Source organism: Sinohyriopsis cumingii, chromosome 13, assembly GCF_028554795.1.
Source record: "Sinohyriopsis cumingii isolate HCF-2022 chromosome 13, ASM2855479v2, whole genome shotgun sequence".
Lineage (NCBI taxonomy): Eukaryota > Metazoa > Mollusca > Bivalvia > Unionida > Unionidae > Sinohyriopsis > Sinohyriopsis cumingii.
This window is the reverse complement of record NC_142973.1, coordinates 45,510,642-45,530,500: the sequence shown is the minus strand read 5'-3', so window position 1 is coordinate 45,530,500 and position 19,859 is coordinate 45,510,642. Positions and strand designations below refer to the sequence as shown.

At 36.0% G+C, this 19,859-nt stretch overlaps 1 long non-coding RNA gene across 2 annotated transcripts in view; it reads left to right on the top strand.

The window, feature by feature from the left end:
- Positions 1 to 19,859, top strand: part of LOC149785338 (uncharacterized) — an 88,600-nt gene that overhangs the window by 59,711 nt on the left and 9,030 nt on the right. Inside the window, exons 2-4 of one of the 2 annotated variants that reach the window (XR_016413500.1) lie at positions 2,227 to 2,368; positions 3,436 to 3,497; positions 6,473 to 7,035. This is a non-coding gene — a long non-coding RNA (uncharacterized LOC149785338). Of the gene's footprint in view, positions 1 to 2,226; positions 2,369 to 3,435; positions 3,498 to 6,472; positions 7,036 to 19,859 lie in introns of those variants that run through there. The other variant, XR_016413501.1, reaches the window with a different exon arrangement.

Sequence of the window (19,859 nt, the reverse complement as noted above, 5' to 3'; positions counted from 1 at the left end):
ATTAACAATTTAAGGAAAGCAAAGGACAAGATTAGTGGTGTCATGAAAGAGATCAAGGAGGAGAAGGAGGATGAAGAGGAAAAGATAAGAATAAGAACATGGAACGAAAAAATTGAAAAAGAAGAGGAAAATGAGAAGAGGAAGAAAGAAGAAGAGGAGGAAGAGAAGAAAGAAGAGAAGGAGAAAAAAAAGAAGAGAAAGAGTGTTGGAGCTAAAATAAGAAGTTGGTGGAGGAAAAGAAGAAATTAGAAGAAGAAAACCCAAAGGCCCTTTTCAGGGCCAGCCATATTTCTCGAAAAGAGATAGTCTTTGAATTGCCTACCCCTTTTTTTTTAAATTTTTTAAAAAAAATCCCATGTTAAATTCCCCTTGTCCGTAAAGTGACCCACGATTTATTGCCATGTTCAATTCCCCTTGTCCGTAAAGTGACCCACGATTTATTGCCATGTTAAATTCCCTTGTCCGTAAAGTGACCCACGATTTTTCTCCATGTTAAATTTCCCTTGTCCGTAAAGTGACCCAGGGGTGTTTTTAATGCTAATTCCCATTGTCCGTAAAGCGCCCCCATTCACTACTTATGTATCACGCTTGTTTCCAAACAGGACAATATTTAGCACTGATTTTAACACGTTAGTCCTTTATTACCCGATTAGCCAATCAAGTTAAAAAGTCATACGAGTGACGTGACTGTCTTTAAGAGTATCATTAACATAAAGCAATTAATCAAATTATTAACGCATTTAATAGAATTTAACAAAAGAACATTTTCCCACATAGAGCGGAAATCGCTAGTTTGACTGATAATAATTTGCAAATCATACATTAGTAAGTCCTGCCAAAAACCAAAAAAAGGACGAAAGTGAAATATTGCATGAAACATGAAATCAAAGAATTGGACATGTGAGTGTGTCTGCTACTCACGAGTGCATATAACACCGACTGAACAACATCATTTATTGGTGATGTGTGCTTAGTCGTGAAGGAATATGGGCTCGTGTGTGCAGGCAAGCAGATGGGTGCCGTTTACCCGCTGACCTGGGTTCGAATCTCCGTAGAGTACGAATTAAAACTTCTCTAACCAGTACGATGATATTATTTCTATTAAAATATTAATTCTTCTATTGAATCCCGGGATATCACTTTCTGTTATGTCAGGTGTAAATTTATAATTCTCTCTCTCTCTCTCTCTCTCTCTCTCTCTCTCTCTCTCTCTCTCTCTCTCTCTCTATATATATATATATATATATATATATATATATATATATATATATATATATATATATATATATATAAGAGCCATCAAACCCTGAAGATAATACACTAGATATAATCGAAGACAGCAGAAGGTGTGACGTAACCTGTGGTGCATTTTGATGTCAAAGTGAACCTTCCATTACTTCCCCATGCTTACATGGTTTGTATAGCTTCATAGTTCATATGAATTCCTAAGGCCTCACAACTTATATCAGCATATGAGTCAATAATTAAGTTATGCAACTTTTTTATCGCGGAAAAACTACATTGTGTTGGTAATATGTCAAACTTTATGATCAATCATAGTTGTAAAAGTAAGCAAAAAGGTTTGGTGCATTTGTCAACTATTGTTCAGACATGCACAAAAACCATATGTGACCACCATATCTACTGCAAAGGCATGCACTAGAATTTGCCAAACGCATTTTTCATACTCTTATTACAGGGACTAGATACACCATCATGCAGTATTGCTGTGCAATGTCAGACTGATAAGATACTTAAGAAAAAAACAAACAAGCCAACGAGACATATAGCATTGTATTAACTAAGCTCAGTATGATTATGTCAGTGTTTGACTCAGTAGACCAAGCACTTGTTAACTTGTTATTATTTAGCAATGCTACACATTAATTGATACACATATTCATGAGAAATCCTCATCTGTGTGAAAACCATGATGATCAGTATACGCATGTCTAAATTTCACCTACTACACATGTTGTCAAGTAAATATCCAGCAAGTAAAGAGAAGGAGCAAATGTATTGCAAACTTTCATGTACATGTCAGCATTCATACATGACACTCATGCAAGAAAATGAGCCCACTTTTTAACTGTTACTTTTGCAAAAGTCCATTTTTAAAATGTTGGTAAACACATGTAAACTATGTACACGTACAGGTGACATCATATTTCAAAGAAATAGAGGTAATGTTAATTTTGCTCGACACAGGCTTTCTCTTTTCTTCAGAGCAATGACGTGAAGAGTAGTTACCACATGGAGAAAGAGGGACTTTCTAGAGCCATAACAAAAACTGCAGAATCACGGTGTGGAGGTACCAGAGGGAATATGACCACCAGTCACTATTTTGATGTGTGGCTTGTTGCCAAGGGTATGTAGATATTGCAATACATACTATACTGAATGATACCATCTGATAAAACTCGTATACAAGCACATATAGTTGTTGTTGTTGTTGTTGTTATAGGGTTTAACGCCATTTTTCAGCACAAGATGGGCTATACATGGCGGCCAGTATTAATGGTGGAGGAAGAAACCAGGTAAACCCCGGAAAGAACCACCGACCCACGAGAAGCTATCGGCAAGCTTTCTCACATATCCACATTGGCAGAGCCCGAGACTCGAACCCACGCAGACAGAGGTGAAATGGCAGTGATCCGTGACGGAGAGCGCTTTAGACCACTTGGCCACTCGAGGCCCCCTGCACATATAGTAATATAAACGTTGTATGTTTGAAGTTAGATTAAAGTTGGATAATGAACATATCACTAGGAATACAGTCAAACCCCCACCACCTTAAAATTAAACTTGAATAAAGTTATATTATTTCATGTGACCCGGTTTTCTGTTACTTATTTCATGTTTTCAGAGTCAAGGCCTTAGACATAAAATTAGATTTTAATACAGCCAGTATTAGGAAGGTAAATGAATCGAAAGCAAACATGAACAGACAGCAATATGTTTTTAATGTAATAGTATGGAATCTGTTCAAGAAATGAAATTATATAGGATTAAAGTTACAGATTTTTTATGAGAATTTCCAAGATAATGGGCAGATGGTTTAACAGGATATATTAACAAAATGAAAGGTTTGGATAAAAATTCCACACTCAAGTAAAGTGGTACATTTTGTCAATAAAGGAGGAATTTTAGGAAAAAGAATTTTAAGCATAATTTTCACATGTGTATAAAGTAATCACATGTCTCAAAATTGGCCCTGATAGTGGCACCGTAACTATTGTAAGAATATTTTGCCTGAAAGTGTTCATGTTCTCGGACAGAATTTCCTTGCAATTTCCATATTCCTGTCTGTAGGCACAGTATGATGCTTATATAACATGTTCGTCCAAGCAAACTGTCTTAAATCCTGGATTATCAATTATACAATCCACCTTGACCTCCTCAGTCTAATCCAAAATCATGTTGATCTCTCTACAGCATCTACACTTATCTACTGTTTGTTTACTGCTGCAAGTTCCACAGGTACACCAATATACACGGTAAATATATTCCATCATTCATTATTGTGTTAGATAGCATTGTGGGTAAAATGTATGAGAAGTTTTTGCATGTCAATGTATGAAATATATGTATATGTGATGCATGATTAGACTTTGTTCTACCTTTTGTACCAGTTAACGAACATTTAATCAGCAATGTATTATTCTCAAGATTTGTTTCCCCATAAATATGCATACTTCCTCTGCCACTAGTATTATACACATAGGCCCACAGAGAAAATATATGCTTGCTAAACATTTGGATACACCAGGTCTATGATTACTTTTTATTAAAATTCTTCAATTTTACTATTTGTACACTTCATCACGGTTTAGAAAATAACTTTTGTCATAAAGTTAATAAAGTATTTATTTCTACACCTCTCACAATCTGGGTCTTAAGTGGATTACTTTTAACACCACTAGTTACTGATGAACCAAGCCCACAAGAAAATTTGCTCTGAAGACATCCAAGTTTCGCCCAAATTCGTTCCCTTCTCTTTTCATTATGAAATTGAAATAACATTAACGAAAGAATAATAATAATAATTACCATAGTGATAATAGTAATTACCAGAATGAATAGCCCAAACGCTGCTGAGCCTCCTTATGCCCTACGTTCTCTCTAGGGTCTTCTTCCTCGTACTCAATCTCGTCTCGTTCGAGATGAAATTGGTGCGGCCTAACCCCAGCGAGCAGAATCTTCTTAAGATTCATTACGTTGGCCATCTTCTGGAGTTTAGCTCCCTCACACGACGAAAATAAGCATGACAAATTTTCCATAAATTCGCTAGAATCATCACTAGATTCAGCCATCATCACCACATACGCTAAACTTGAAAGACTTCCCTACAGTACGTCACTTCCGGAAATTCTATTATCACCGGAAGTATGAAAATATTTCAGGAGTTATTTAGCGAAAACTGAACATTCTGACACACAGTGTGCATTGTATTATAGTAGACCTTTAAGCTACGGATTGTTAGAGGCAAACACGTTTCCTGCAGATGGCGATCTGCCACTAATATAATATTTAAACATTGTATAACATAGGCTATATGCTAGGAAATAAAGAACAGTAAACTTTGAAACATTTTCTGTGTACCGTAAAGTCAAATGGTCCATCACTAATAATAGGTGCTTGGCTATCTGTCCTTGAAAAATCACTATACAAATATCAGGTCTTCTATAAGGCGTGGAGAAAATAAGGTTTCAAGTTAGAGCGTTTTCCCCGCTGAGACTGACGAATGATTCGAACAGACATGTTGCTAAAACACAATAACCCTGGTTATGGAGTCCTTTGTTATCCATGATAGGTAAGGCGTTGGAAACTCTAACAAGATCTAAGGAATACAATCTGCAGTGTGGTCGATCCCACATCCAGACTGATGCACTCGTTGGCTCTTGTTAGTTCAGTTTTCTAGTATGAAAGCTGATTGTGACGTCGGTCACAAATCGAAAATGATTACATACACAAAAACAGTTACTCATGCTAATTAACCTCTAGAGGGTAACTGTTATTTTATAGCTTGAATTACCTCCATAATTCCTAGAATTTCGTCCCTATGAACTCAGATAGTGGTTGAATTCAAACATGTCATTGAAATCAATGGAGGTAACAACTCACCCAACTGGCAGTAAGAAAACGGAATGAATTCTGTGCGGGGCCATTAAGTGCATTAATCTGTGGATGACTCTCCCAGGGATTGACGTCCAAGGGGGTAGCAGATACCTTTGTCAAATATCTCAAACATAAATAAGCACATAAAAGCCACGCCTATAAGTACCGCTCTAAAATTGTGTACTTGTGAGATAGGGACCGGTTTTGAGTCGGCAAAATGCAAGAGAGATAACGTTGTTATACATTTATGCAACTTTCATGTACTAGCTTTCTTTCTGTATGTTTGTATAGACACAATGCACTAAAGCAGACGGTTTATCAAATAGCTGTTTCCATGTGCTCGAAAAGTGAGTCTGAACTGATTCAAATAACATGAACTTAAGCAGTTATTAAAAAAGGAAAAGTGAATTTTGCTAGATTGGACACTGCAACATTTTGATACTGCAATGACTGAGTCATTATATATATATATATATATATATATATATATATATATATATATATATATATATATATATATATATATATATATATATACATAAAAAGAAGTTATCAGCTCGTTTTTTTTAGCTATACCTTTAAAGAAGTCCTTTAAGTGAAAATGACCAGCCCGAACTAGCAGTCTTATGAGAGGTGCACATGTGAAGCAGGGCCAAGTTATATACTCTATATCCTAAATTACACCCATCAATCATACATCAAAATAAAGGAACTTTTAAAAATAAATTTAACAATATCCAAGATATACAAGGCCTGGTTTAAACAACCAGGATAAGCAGTGAGGAAAACCTGAGAGTTTTTTCCTTTTAAAAACAAACCCAACGAAAAGTGCGAAACTGTGAAGCACAACCATATTGCTGTGGTATTTACGTACTTGTTTTATCTGAAACATAAAAACTCAGTTGTTTATTTGCATATGAATATCAGAAAACAAGTGTTTGCTTAGATCACGTGAGCAATGATCATCGGATATTTGCATGATATCCTTGCTATCTGACGCTTGTAAAAAACAACTAGCATTTTGTATGGAGTCTAACGTATAATATTATATCATGATATGTTTGGGTTGGATAATTGCAATTACAGTTTTTCTTTCGCGAAAATTACAGTAAATGTTTAACAATTGTGTTTAGTTTTATGGTCATGTTGATATTTATTGTTTGTTTCAGAATTGTATAACAATGTTAATGTAGTATTTATTGCGATAAACACTTTTTTGTAATTTTTCGTTTGTGGTATTTTTATCATAATACTTAATACTATATTTGGCTTGAATGTAACCTTGATGAGATGCACAATTGAAGCACACATTATCGACATTAATTAATTTGCTGTGATTTCGCTTTATTTTTAGACTATCGTTTCATAAGCTGCACTAAAGATGTTTGCAAAGAAAACAGAGACATCCTGGGCCTCTGATGCCAGCCTCTGACTCTTCTTATTCCTTACCTTCTCTCAAGGACTCCACTTTGATCTAAAGGCGCGAAATATGATTTAAAACTTCAGCTTATTTTTGAAATGTTAACCCAACAAAAGATGAATATGTTGGTCATTGTAGATTACTACTGAGGCGGTTAAGGCATTTTATTAAATGTCATTCACACTGATACATAACACATGTAAATGCGTGCTAAGAACACATTACTATATTGTCTAATCTTAAGAGTGAACTTATCTGATGTAAGTATTCATAAAGTGGAATGGCATTTATTAAACGCTGTTTCCCAGAAATGCTCACAAACACAAAGTATCCATAAGGCTAACAGGGATATAGTCAAAGACCCTCCTATTTTAAAGGCCCTCATTTCGGCCTTCCGTTCCATGTTGAAGTAACAGCTGAACAAAGCTATCAACCTTAGACCCAACGTAACCTTAATCCAACATTATCGGTATACATTTGCATGCCCGTGCATCCATGCACCTTCATCTTACAAACATGAATCGTATTTGGGCATTATAAGCAAAGTTTCCTCTAGAACTCTGAAGATTTTTAGTATGAGGTCCTAACAGACTCCAACAACTACCTGTCTCACCTTTCAGTTAGAGGCATTGTACGCTGGTGATCAAACAATTTTAGATAATTTGTACTAATAACTTTTTCACCTCACCTCCAGATCAATTGATCTCTGTTCTGCTTCGAACGTACTATTAATTATAATAATATAAATAATCCAAGAGCAAGAAACGTTGTCTTAGATATATGTGTCAGATATAATTCATTAGATTTATGGAGGGAACATAATACAAAGATTCGAATCTATATGTTGAAAAAGTAAGACTGGACTTCTGATTTTTTTTCTTGCTTTGAAAAATGTATTGAAATGTAAATATTGAACCAGGACATAGGACTAACCTTTCTCTTGTTAAACTGATAATGGTTCTCCAAACTGAAAGGAAAAGAAAAACATTCTGGAAATGTAGTAATAATTTATTTTTGAAAGACACGGAATATGTTTGAGGAGTAAAATGGGCAGTTTTAAATTAGTGGAACAACTTCATATGCATCTCTAAAGAAGAAAATAAAGATCGACATAAAAAATCAATTCACTTTAGATATATGTAATTTAAAAGTGAAAACGATAACAAATGAATTAACAAAATTGTAAGAAAACAGAAAGAGTTAGAAGATATTAAAAAGAAAATGACAGACGGCGTGAGGGTTAGAGCTAGAATTATATGGAATGAAGAATGTTTTTATTATTACGAAATTATAATTACATAAGTAACACGATGCGACCTATTGTTAAAGGAAAATGGTTTTTAACAGACGGTAAGAAGGAAATTTTGATGAGGTAAACTTATATCATATTCAATTAAATGAAAATAGTTGTTATCGTGTCAATCTTGAAATGATACTTAATTATCCAGACATTCCTAGACTGGTTGTTTAACAGCAGTATTCCTTAACTGATTATATATCATATCATGAAGCTTCAGACAGTCTACAAAATGAAACAAGTCAAGTAACTGAAGCATTTACGGTATAACGTTTCAAAACATTTGGGGGTGGGGGATATTGTCAGTTTCTAGTGAGGGCTATTAACTTTGCGTATGAACTTTGGGAATTAACTTCCACACAGAAAGATGGAGTTATTATATGAATATCTGAAGGAGATAAACCTTAGCAATATATTTCAAACTGGAGACCGCTTTCATTCGTAACTGTATCATAAAAGATTACTTTTGTATGTAGTGCAAATTAGAATAAAACTGTGCTCCCAGCAATTGTACATAAGAGTAAAATATGGTTTCTTACAGGAATATTCACTGGAGAGAACATAAGCAACTTATTTGATTTAATGTTTTAAACCAAAAAGCACTCTATTCCTGGACTGCCTGTTTTGGTTGATTTGAAAGAAATCATTTGGCTCAGTTTCATGTCTTTTGTCTAATTATGCAAAACCAATAATAAATTGGATGAAGCTTTTTTGTCGAAACATCATTTCATGTAATTAGTAATGGTAACGTTTCTGGTTGATTTGGTATCGAACGAGAGCGCAGACAGGGGGATCTATCCTCGTATATTTCTACCTAGTGTGCAGAGATTTTACACCATATGATACGAAACATTAGGAGAATAAAGATATGTCATTTAGCCGATGTTCCTTGTCAGATTGCTGACGATACATCATTTATTCTCTGATGGTTCCGATAAATCTGTAATATCTGATTCACAACTTATAATTAAAAGAAAAGAAAAAGAAAGATAAGCTGGACTGGATGTAGAACATGTAGAAGCAAGAATTATTATAAAGAATATAAACATAATTGGGCTTCAAATAAATTTAGTTGTCTCATGTGTAAAGTTGTCAACAAGCTTGCGAGCAATTGCAACTTTTACTTTTCCATCTAAAATCAGGGAAATTATGAACCCACTGACTCAGTGGAACAACAACTATTTAACTCCATTTCAAAAGATACTGTTGGTAAAATGTGTAACTATCTTTAAATCAGCTTTTATTGTCATTGCCAATTCACTCTAAGCAAGTTCTGAATGAACTAGATACACACTTTTACAAGAATGTATAGCATGAGTTAAAGGACATAATCGAAAGAAATATTGCCGTGAATGATTATCATGAGGGTGGGGTTAAATATGAATAATATATTAGTGAGTCGAAACGGAAACGCCTGTTACAGTTTTCAGTACCAATTATCTTTTAGTTTGGAACAGATTGTATTAACTCGGAGAAACAAGGATCTGAGGATCTGACTAATTTTTGAAAAGAGGTTTTTGAAACATATTTAGCACCAACTATAGCATTCAAAGTAGTCACAAGAGAATAATTTTTAGAAACACAAATGTGGTTTAATCCCTGTATTATAACAGATGGGAAAAGCGTGTATTGCAAAACATTGCTTCAACAATGGCATTAGATTTGTATATGATTTTACAAGCAAGGATAATTCCTGGATAAGTTTTGACGATTTAAATATCGGTTTTCTGTTAACATTAACTTGATATATTTTCAAAGCATGTTAACAGCTGTAATAAAATAAATTCAGTATCCATTATGACTCTAATCTACAGCAACATCTCATAAATACTGCTATGCATACCATCATAAGATATAAAAAGGATTACGTATATACGTATATATGAAAAAGAGATTGCAAACAATGAAATAACAACTTCTTCAAGGAAACGGAAATTTAGTGTGGCAAGTTAGAAGACCAACACATGCATGAGGTTTTCTTTTTGCTATATTAAACATCAGAACGTTCAAATATTACATTGTTGCAATTTAAAATGTTACACAGAATCATTGCAATTAATATATTTTTCAAACAAATATATCACTAGCAGCTGGTGGAGTCAGTTATGAGAGATGGGTAGGGCTTGAACCAGCTGTCATTTGAAACAAGCGTAAGTTGGGGGTTTTGACGTCTGGATTCAAGACTTTTTCATGGTTTATCTCGGCGTAATGTTTCAATAGATACCAATTGTGTTGCACCAGTCACTATTCTGGCTTTATTTTTCTAGTTTTTTTTTCTCTCGAGTGCCAAACCACATTACCATATTTCAGAATGGTTTGTATAAAAAGCGTGAATATTCTAAAGATTCCCTGTCCAGCTGAGCTTACGCATTACATTATTTCTTGACCGTGCCTTTTCCTTGATATAGTCTATTTACTTGTGAAAAAAACTCGAAAAAGTTTGTGAACGTTTTCTTAAATTCTTTAGTTGAGCATATATAATGTTAGATGGAAAGGTTTCTTAATGTTTCTTAAAAGAAATGTCAGAGATTCAGTTTTAAAAAAGGATTGAAAGATACAAGCCAATTATTATACTACTGAGAACTTTTTTGTCCAAGTCAGGCGTAAGGTTAGGAGGTTACGGTTGGACTATCTACAAATAACCTTATATTTGAGTTTTTATCATATACAATATCATTTATGAATAAAAGTAAGTATCTAAAACGGATCCTTATAGCACACAAGGTCTAATGCACTTCCACTTTGAAAGCTCGGAAGGAGCCATCCTTGTCTTCAGCTTTTGAGATAGCCAGAGAACCATTTCATAAGGCTTTCAATTTGCGAACAAGTCCCTTTGTGCCACACTCGGTCAAAAGCTTTATAAAACACAACAAAACGAGAAACAAAAGTCTAATTTAGAGACGGGAATCTATTGCTTTGCAAAGCGTTATCATACGTGTATGGTAATTGATAACTGAAAACCTAACCAGAATAAAACCAGTCTGGAAAGGTGTCTGAATGTTATTTTCACGGAAGTAATTGAATATATGTTTAAAAGCAGCCTTTCAAAACGTTTGCCAATAGTTATTAAAATTGATATTAATATTCAGTTAGATATGATGGAAGGGTAGCCCTTTTTAACCTGGAAAAGTTGATTATATAAAGACTTGTTAAAAGTAAACAAAACGGATGTGAGATTTCTTCGCACAGCTCGCGTAAAATAAAGTTATTTCGACCATCAGGACCAGAAGCCTTACGAACAAGAAGGCTTTTGGGAACATGTTCTGCTTCGTCATGCGTTAGTTCCACGTCCGCATGTAGCGATATATCTAGAAGGTTAACATTTGTTTCATCGAGCAAAGTTTGATCTATAAAAATATCGTTAAAATGATTCACCTTTGTCAACTTCGTTGATAATTATCGAACTGTTATATATTAAGCATGCAATAGAATGTGTACGGCGATGGCTGATAAAAACCTTCAGGACTGGCCATCAGTCTTTGACTGGCCATCAGTCTTTGGATGATTTTCTAATTTTGTTAGTATGTAGATAGGTCGGATTGCTTATCTTTGGGATCCACTCTCTTACGTTTGCGTATTGACCGTTTTATTACCGTTGTAACCCATGGTATTATGTATATTTGATTAATTATATCTGATTAAATATATATTTATTTCAATTTAATTGTTTGTCATTTAAAAAAAAAAAATATTTTTCTTTACATAATATTGTAACGTTAATTTATTCACTAAAGATGATACTTCCTCAGAAAATAATTTGACCTTGACTGTTACTTTATAAACACCAGGTGTTGATCTAAATCCTGACATTGTTTCAAAATTTGTAGCAACCATTGTAAACAAGTTCAATTTTTACTTTAAAATGATTGGTTGTTGTCGAGGTCATGATGGGACTTCGTGCTTAAGATGTAAACAATGTTTTAATTTTTTATTTCTTAGAATTAAATGATTGGTTTTCGTCAGGGTTATACTGGGTGTACGTGACCTTTAACAAGTACGTAGTTTCTATAACCTTCGAAAAGATGATCACGTGACCTCTTGTTTACGTTTTTGAAGACCGTATAACCTCTTTTTGGAAAATTATTCTCAGTTGCAGCTGGGGGTTTTCTTACACTAGAAGTTGTATGTTGTGCTGTTTGGAATTATTTCAAACTACTTGGATTCAAAAGGATTAATTCTGTTGTTTTTCTGGAAAATACGTGTGCTCATGTGAAATTGATGAACAATGATAGTTATTTTATACAAATTTATTCAGCTATAAAAAACGGAGTGATTTGTTGTTGTTGAGTTTAATTATAGTGGCGTGCGCACAATTGTGCATGTGCTACTTTTTTTCTGACTGCACCGCAGTCTGCTAGTTGTTCCTGGGGAAGGGGATGGTGCCACCTCCCCCAGGCTTTTATGGATTCAAGGAACCCTGATAGTTTGGCCTCAATCTGTGGGTCCATAAAGGTCCCTACAGTTGAATGGTTGGCTGTCATTAGTGGGAAGGAGAGATAATACGGAGTGATAATCCTTGGTTCTATAAGGAACTGTAGAATTCAACACTACAGCTTTCACCATACGTCATCGTCTTCCATCTTGGATTCTTCATCGGGATTCGAACTTGAAATCAGTAAAACATTTTGTTATTAGGACTTCAAAAATTCTATTCTTGGATTATTCTTGGATTATTTTGGATTTGATTCTATAAAACCGTAAGTTCATACTTTTCATTTTTACAGAATTTTTCCAGAGAAATAAATTATTGTATTGTTTCAAAGCTTGTCGTTTTCACTCTTTCTTGTGTTACTGTTTATTCGAACCTAAGCACGTGACATAAGAATGGAGCTTCTGCTGGTTTAATATCAACAAGTCTGTTTCGAACACATTGGCCAGGTTTCACAACTTTGTAAGCAGTGATATTTTTGACATATTTATAAATATCGTCACATTTCAAGCAATCCCAGTCGGTATTGGGTGTTTTATGTCTCAGGAAAGTATAGTCGCCTTGGCCGTATACACATACCTCAGGTACTTAAACAAAAATGAACATATAATAAAAAGGTTTCTGTAGATTTATCGTCGTGCAGTATTTTGTCAGAAAAACTCGTTCACATTTTCCAGTACAAATTAAGTAACCTATAATTGTAATAAGACAGCGACGAGAAACTGTTGCAACTCACACGTCCCATAAATAATTTTTCCTGAAAAAATTCCCTTCACTGTGTATTTTGCATATGCAAACAGCTCCGCAGTACACCCGTCACTCTGTCAGAAGTACGTAATACATCTAGATCACAGCCTTTGCTCTTTTCCAACCTCTTGTTGTTTGTTAATAAAGGACTAGTATCAGCGAATGGTATGACTGGCTGATGAGATGAGGCGCCGCAATATACCACTGTGTTGACAAGATGACGTCATGCTTTGAGTGAACAATGACAGCTTCACTGGATGATTGCAACATATGTCCTTGCGTTCGCGTCGGTTTACAAAAAAAACGGTTTCATTATATCCTTTTAGAGAAAAATGATTTATTTTGAGAAACCAATTTTATTAAATATAAAATATATAGAAAATTTGTAATTTACCAAACTTTTGCTTTGAGCACCTTCTAAGAGATAAGTTCTTAATTAATTCTCTGCGATCGACTACGTTCCTGTGTGCAGAGGAATTCTTTTCTAACCCAGACTATCGACACGAATGTTTGAAATTAATCTGTCATATTTTTAAAACTGCCCAGTCGGATGGAATAAAATTGTGACAGCTGTTCTAGTTCCCATGTATATTCACAATGTATACTCATTTAAGTCACATTTGTTGTTTTTAGTTTTAGTGTAAGAAACAAATATTTGAAAACAATTCTTTTGTAAGTTTTCGTTTAGTAAATTTCCTAATAGTAAGTAATTATGCAAACCAAAAAGCTTGTTTTACTTCTCTGTCTCTTTGTTTGTATTTTGTTATTATTGGTTGCGGTGTTGGTATTTTCACGAAATTGAGTGTAAACTCGCAGTTTTCGCATTATATGCGTCTATTAAGTAGTATAAGAGCATAAATGTCTATGACATTCATCCACCTCATCTGTCTCTCTCCTGTTTTATCTCATTTGTAGAACTGAGCCTCAGCGGACTATTAAAGTGAATCCCAACTTAAAGTAAAATAGGTATATATATATATATATATATATATATATATATATATATATATATATATATATATATATATATATACGAGTCTGTGATCTTAAAATAAGTAACAGAAGAGAGTAAAAACAACGATCCTTGTCCAATTTATTTCCCCAGAATACAACATGAAAAATTAGAAACTAGAACTTACAGTTTTACGAATTCAATCCAAAAATAATTCAAGAATTAAGAAACACAAGTCTTATCAATGAAAAGTTCTAAGCCTATCTCAGTTCGAATCCCGGTGAAATTCAAGATGGAAGGCGATCAAGGCTGTAATAGTCAGCGTTGTACTGATGTGTCAACGGTGTCTTGTTAAATCACAGAAAATGGTATTCCAGTTTTGAATTCCGTATAATTTCCAATTAATGCCTTTGTCCAAGAATTATATAGAGCACTTTTGTATTTCCAGAGTAAATAATCACTTGAATTCAATAATTTGAAGAAGAAAAAAAATTTCAGCCCAAACTGGTCACAAGATAATACAACGTAACGTGTCAGATGTTAAAGCACGTCTGATAGAACTTTTATCAGATCATCAGTTATACACCTAATTAAGACGCCAAACAGGTTCCTGGATGGGGGTCAAAAGTTTATCCTTCTGGAAAAAATAGAAGTTTGTTTACCAATTGACACATGCTTAATGACACGTAGTCCAGGTATGACCTTGACTCAACTTACTGATTCTTACTCTGAGAAAGATAATAATGATAATAAAAAAGTTTTTAAAGTTCTTTACCAAAACTGTCACTTATTTTGAAGTTCAGAAACTAGTTATAATGTTTGAATTCTGGACATTGTCAAATCCAGTAAACAATGTTACATTACAATAACATGCAAGGAGCATCGATTGCATGGTAATATTTATATGAAGGTACATTTGATGATAGAAACATGAGACTTACGGTTTCAGTCTGAGTTTCTGACGAGAATGTCCTTTATAGCTCCCTGTTGATCATTTTGCTTTGTTAAATGATTTGGTGTGTATCCGTAAGAAACAGAAACATAAAAGTATCGGAGCACTGCCACCGAACTGACGGCAAGCCCCTTCTGCATTCCTGGCAGCCTCATCAGTTGCTTTATCACCCATTCAGGCGCACATTTAGAGTCTGGAGCCGTAATGGTAGTGGTGGGTGCTCTGTAGTGACGGAGCCGCCTAGCGTGACAGTGAGTACTGTCATGGAGATAACTAGAGCGGTGACCAATTAGACAATAGTCACTAGCTGTAAGCGCAAGAGTCAACAGCCATTTGGCCAACGGTATGTTTCTATTACTCATACGTTCGAAGGACTCTTGAATTGTGGTCAACTGGCTTTATAACCGGGAATCTAGTTTGGCCTGCGCAGCGTTTTCATTGATCTAGCTTCAAATTGGGCCTAATGTTTCTCCGGTTCATCCTTGTTCTTCAGGAGTGCAGTAATCGCCTTTAGTGCGTCCTCATCGTCCGCAAGAGATGGTATATTGGCCTTAGCAAAAGTCTGCGCCCCGCGCATGGTTTGAAGCACTTAATCCAGCGATTACGAGTACAGGAAAACCCCAACCATTGATCTGGGATTGGTATCAAGCACGTTAGCCCTTTTGCTTACCACATACTATGGCAACGTACGGGTCGGTGGTGAACCCTTCGGAATGAATTATCTAAACGAAATCATGGGCTGCCGTCGAAACCTTTATATTTATTTTGACCTTCGTCGAAGGGCACGGGAGACGAGGATTGATGTATTAAACTTACATGCGCCATTTTGCCAATCATATCAGTGTATATGTATTTTATTACTTTCCCGTCCCGTCTTAACATGATCCTGCACATAATAATGACTCAATACGGCAACATGCTCGGTCCACACCGCGCCCTCCGTCCACCTCTGGGGGTATAGAGGGACCAAGAGAATGGTGGTGGTCACCAACAACCCAATCACCATCGACTAGGATCAGACGTTCCTCGTACGATTCCAGAACCTCGGGTGCGGACAAAGTCATCGTCCTTGGTAGAACCAGGCTGAGGTTCACGATAACACTGTTGGGCGGAGGCTAAACGTCCTATCGTTAAAAAAACATATTGGAAGGGAGCTAGTCGGATAGATAGAAATTGCGTACTCGGAGTGATTATAGTGACTTGTCGCTCATGGACAAGGAGCGGGCCAACGTCACCTGCCAAGGCAAACAGAATGACAACTGCCATAGAATGCGCGTGTATGTCATTATTTAGCAACCAGTTTCGCATCCCTTTTGATTTTGAGTTGCTGATCGATCAGAAGTCAGTTTATTGATCAGGCGTCTTTCTTGTATAACTGCGTGTTGCGACACCGCCATGTCGTGGCCATCAAAAGCGACACCTTTTGGATGATCAACCCGAAAATGTCCGCCATGAGCCGGAAATTCATCGTCCTACTCTTTAGATTCGTCTTAGACCTTGACATGAGGTTCACTCGCTCGATGGGTAGAGCAGACGCAGGGCCGGCGCTACCATATAGGCAAACTAGGCAGCCGCCTAGGGCGCTGATTTCAGGGGGCGCATTTCTCCAAATCAACAACAGTTTTGAAAAATAAATAAATAAATTTCAGTTTTATTGAGGGTCGTTTTTTTATCCTGGTTTATTTCATACAGGGACAAATAATCGGGTAGATTCAGTCTGACCGAAACACCAGGCTGACCGGAACAAGCAAAATGAGTGAGTGAAAATCGCGCGTATACGAAACTTTCAAATGTTGAAAAAAAAATCTCAAACTTTATTGTTTATAAATTTTGAAATTTATATTTTCCTGGGGGGAAAGGGGGGGGTGGAGGGGGCGCCAGAATCTAACCTTGCCTAGGGCCCCATATAGTCTGGCGCCGGCCCTGAGCAGACGCATAGAAAATGAAATATATGTCTTCATGCGCTCATATGAACATCAATAATGGCCAGTTCGTGTCCGCCGTCTTGCGGTGGGCAAGAGTAATTATGAGTGAGAGCTGCTGGAGACCGTTTAACGGTCGCTACGACAACGTTGTGATAATCGGCCCGACTATGCGGGACAACAGGTCCTACGAACTGTGCGTGGGCGCCGCCCGGAGAAAAGAGGACCCGGTCGTGTTTTCGGTCAATCCAGGCGAGACGGACCTGTGGTTTGAGGAAACCGAGACCGTTTTCATTCACGGCTGAGCCTTCCTCGGCGACGTCCATTTAAAGGAGAGAACCATGACCAAACTCGTCAATACGAACCGCCACGATGAGGTTAGCGTGTGGGTTGTTTCGCAGAATCACAACGTCACTTTCTGGCGTTAGCAGACATCGGGGTGACCTTCGTTTCATCAACAACTTCAACAGAGACCACAAGTTCCAGAGCATGTACCTCAGCATGTTCCGCGGGTTCCTTAGCTAGAACTTTCGCAAAGTTCCTTAGTAAGTAATTAAGCAATTTACTCAGCAGGTTACTGAAATGGAGCATAACATACTGACGGTTACTCGGGTCACGAATACAAAACATCATGGTAGGGTAGTTGCTGGAAAGAAGACGGATACGCATAATTTTGCAAGGCTTTGAGTCTTGTTGTCGCCCGGACCGGACCCATGATTGGATCCTGTGCTAAGCCATGTTGCCCGTGCTAACCTTGTAGGCCTGTGAAACTCCTCTGAGATTTTTGCGTGCTTATAGCCACAGGAGGTAGATGACGGATAATGATCTAGGTATCCTCATCTTTCACGAAATCGTTATGTCCGGCTTCGCGATATGGCACACAAAATGATTGGAAGATTTCAAAATAGTGTTGTCTATACAGAACAGTTTGACCTAGTATTTAACAATTTCACTCTTTTTGATTTTCTTTTCGTTTTGTCTTTCGGGATATTTTGGAACATCTTTACCTTTTGCATTTTGTCTTATGAAGCATATTTACTTTTGATAGAAAAGGTTTGTCTGCCTGATATTATGGAATGGTTTTCGTATTTACCCTTATTTAGCTTTTGTTCTGCACTAAATATCCGTGATTGTGCTAACGTGCTGTTAAACCCTATGCATGCATACATACCTACGTGTGTTATTCGTACGTAAAATACATGTACGCATATCTACATAGCTACCTACCTATCTACTTAAGTATATACATAATACTTAATAGAATATAAATGATTCCATGAACAAACCTCTGGTTTATGAATATATAAACGGCGTTTAAACAAAAACAAAACACAAAAATATATTACTCGACGCATTCCAAGTATAGTAAATGAAATATACCAATAAAAAAGCCATGAAAGCAATGAGTGTTGATTAAGATGAAATATTGGATGCGTGCTACATACTTCAATACCTGAGTCACAGAGTGTTGACGTAATTGGAAAACCCACAATGTATTTCTCCGAAATAGATTTACTTTTAAATACTAGGTAGACAATAGTGGTCTATACTGTTCTTAAAGTATAAAAATTAGAAAACAGAGAAAAATTTGCTTGTGATGTGCACTTGAGCGTCATGCTTTGACCATTTCCGCGCGATATGAGCGTATTCCTCGCGTTGTCATTTTAATCATAGCATATAGAATCATCAGCGACTGGTCGTGACATATGTATAATCTCTTCCAACAGCCTTAGATGATAGATGCTTATACTGCAATGCACAGAATTGCATATAAATAAGTTCAGGTATTACGACTTTCTGAAGGCATGCTAGCAGTGGCGTATTAACCATTAAGCAGACTAAGCACGTGCTTAGGGCACAAGGGCCAAAGGGGGCACCACAAAGTTCAGAAAAGGGTGAAAAGAAAAAACAAAACGAGTGAAGATTTGTAAAAAAAAATTGATAAAACTAGTGCAAATTGATCATAATGTTCTGTTTCTTAATCATGGTGCACCCTAGGGTTATCTTCCCAGGTGTACGTGGAAAGGAGGGGGGCACCAAGATCTGTCAGTGCTTAGGGCACCAGTGAGCCTTAATCCGCCCCTGCATGCTAGAAATATTCTTTTTATGTTTGATGATTTTCGTTTCTGTACGTTAATATTGTACATGGTTTTATCTACTGGGGTACTTTTAATTTTAATTGCTAATTGTATATGGCAAATGTCTTCTTCATTAGGAATGTTTTCTATTAATAACTTGATCACATATTAATATGCAGCTGCAATTAATTTTTGCGATGGATATGCTTATAAATGTGTATTGTTCAGTATAGAATTGTATTGTTGCTATGGATATGCTTCTAAATGTGTATTGTTCAGTATAGAATTCTATTGTTGCTATGGATATGCTTATAAATGTGTATTGTTCAGTATAGAATTGTATTGTTGCTATGGATATGCTTATAAATGTGTATTGTTCAGTATAGAATTGAATTGTTGCTATGGATATGCTTATAAATGTGTATTGTTCAGTATAGAATTGTATTGTTGCTATGGATATGCTTATAAATGTGTATTGTTCAGTATAGCATTGTAAGGATCTGTTCAGTCCATTCGAACTTTTAAAAGAGCATGCCAAATTATGTGATTGCACTTCCATGTGATATTCAAGCAATGGATCATGGATTATGGCAGTAAACCGTTGACTGATATAACGTAACGCTATCCTGGAAATATTTTAAAACGTAATTTAGTTCCTACCAGTCTGCGTTGTTGCAATGCGTTAGAAATATTGTATATTATTGTGAACTGTCTAATGTGTTTGATTATCACACTTTAAACGATCAAAGATGGCTGACTGCAAAATTACGTGCGAAAGAGCGATTCCAACAGTGTTTCAATCAAGCATACTATTTTTTAGTATGTTCACTACATAATTCTAAATTAAAACGTTAATATAAAGAGCTGGCAAATACAGTTCACGGAAAGAGTGTAGTAGATTTGAAGGTACGTTTAATTTGAACTGAGAGTGGCATCGGCTGCCT